The following is a 2,323-nucleotide window of genomic DNA, read 5'->3' as shown; positions in this document are numbered from 1 at the left end:
GAGCTGCCAGGGGGAGCTGCCTCTCTTGTCCCCTCTGCCGCCCCCTGGATTCCTCTGCTCCCCGCTGCAGATGGGCTGTGAAGTGTGCAGCTCAGAGTTTTTTTTTTTTCTATAGGGCACATGCGCTCTCCAGACAGACAGAGAGAGACAGAAAAACAGAAAGCGAGAAATCACCCCCCAGGGGGGATGGCCACGGCGCAATCCCTTCTCCTCCATTCTCCTCTCAGGATCTTGGGCACGCACGCACATGCGCCCAGCGTGAGTTTTAAGCCACCGTGTCCGGGACGCGAACCGTGGTCGACTACATGGGAGTCGAGCAACATAGCCATTACACTAACTGCTGGTCCCGCAGCTCAGAGTTTAGACTGATCTTTCCCCTCTGGCCACAGCACTCAGTTTCGCTCGTGCAAATGACACTTCTGGCCCTCCTACTTGACATCCTCCACCATGCAGGGGGACTGGCAGTCGGGCTCTACGGCCTGGGCAGGGCAGGGGGAATGGGGCCAATGAGGCCTCTGTTACTCTTTCTAGGCCTGTCCTTTCAGTGCTGTGTCCTCACGGGCCCTGGCACTCGGGGACCCTCTCTTTGAGGAGGGTCACCAAACACAGGGACTCCTGCTAGGCTGATGGTGTGGCCTGGACACACCCCGGCTGCCCACGCAGGGCAGGCCTCAGCTCACTGGGGACATCCTACAGGAAAAGCCAAGGAAGGAGGGAAAGAAAATTGCCTTTTTCGCTGCCTCAACTGCAATTGCCTCCAGGCTGTTATATAATCAATACCACATCAGTGCCTGTGAGCAGAACGGGCCTTGTGCCCCTGGGGCAGGCCGCTCCAGTGCTCTGTGATTGCTCCTCGCTGGACGGGATGGCTTTCCGGCAGTGGGGCAGTGGGAGGCAGCGGCGTGGCCCCCACCAGCGTGGCCCCCGCCAACGTGTGAGCTCCTGCTTTTCTTCTCCCTCCAGCAGCCTCCCTCCCTGCCTCTCTCTTCCTGTCCTTCCTGCCACCAAAGCCATCAAAGGCCTCTTTGAAGCTCGGCCTTGTTTATGCCATTTATCCCAGGGTGGGATGATCACAGCCATGGGCCGCGTGCCCCCAGGTGCACACTCACAGCCCAGCACTTGCTCAGTGCACGCGCACACACGCTCTCCCCACGCAAATGCAATGGGGAGGCGGCCTGAGGTCTCCCATCTCCTGCTCACCTGCTCAGAGTGGCGGTTCCCCTCACACGTGCTCACGCAACCCACCATGGAGTTTCAGACACTCGAATCCTCACACCTCCCCGCCCCGTCCCCTTTCTCTCTCTCTCTCTCCTTTCCGTCTCTCTCCCTTTCCCCTCTCCGCGTTTCTGTTGGAGATGAACAGAATTTGGCAACGACCTCTCTTCGTCTCCGGCTTTCCCTCCGTCGGCCTCGCTGGCTCACTCCCTGCTGCTCGCGGCATCTGCACACCCAGGTGCACATGGTCCCTCTCACAAGGATGTGCGGTTCGGACCTGTGACGGGTCATGGGATTCAGTGGTGGTCCAGTTCATGGCCTGCCAGACAAGCTCGTCTCAGGCTCCTGACACCGACACTGACAACAACGACGACCCACGTGGAATCAGCAGTTCCCCCCCAGCGCAGATGCAGTGGGCGGCTCCAGGAAGACTCCGAGAGCGGCCTCCCTCGGTTTGAACGCGTGGCTCTGCCATTCGCCAGCTTTGCAGCTTGGGGCAAGTTAGGTGATTGTCATGCCTTGGTTTCAGCGTCTACAAAATGGGAGCGTGTCAGCATCCACTTCACAGGGTGCTTACGAGTTAGGCGGCATGATTTGCGTACAAGGCACCGAACACTGGACTTGTTCGCCGCTGTCACCGTAGCCTGTGACAAGCCTGTGACAAGCCTGTGTACGGATCGTACCGAGTTCTCCCACCAACCCTGCGAAGCAGCTATTTCCCCAGAGAGGTGAAAGGTCTGCTCAAGGCCGCGTGGTTATTGAAGGTAGAAATTTGAGTGGCTGGCTCAGAAGCTGCGCAGGCTGCTCCCTCTCCACCGCAGCGCTCCTTTGCAGAGAGCAAGCGTTAGGAGACAGGCTGCCCCAGGAGCTTGCCAGGCTACAACCCCAGAACTAAGACCCTAGCAGGGGCCAATGTGAGACGCTATTGGCAGATGAAGGCTGAGAACCAAGACAAGCACCCTGCAAGTTATCCTGCCAATGCGGAGTGGGAAGAAGGCTTGAATCATGGGGCGGGGCGGGAGGGCTCTGTCGACGGATTGACCAATGGGGAGGGATGGAAAGACTCTGGTTGAGGTACTGAGAAGGCTCTTGGGGCCAGCTCTGAGCT

The sequence above is a fragment of the Tupaia chinensis genome, unplaced genomic scaffold (assembly GCF_000334495.1).
Source record: "Tupaia chinensis unplaced genomic scaffold, TupChi_1.0 Scaffold000604_1, whole genome shotgun sequence".
Lineage (NCBI taxonomy): Eukaryota > Metazoa > Chordata > Mammalia > Scandentia > Tupaiidae > Tupaia > Tupaia belangeri.
Note: the sequence above shows the minus strand (reverse complement) of the source record.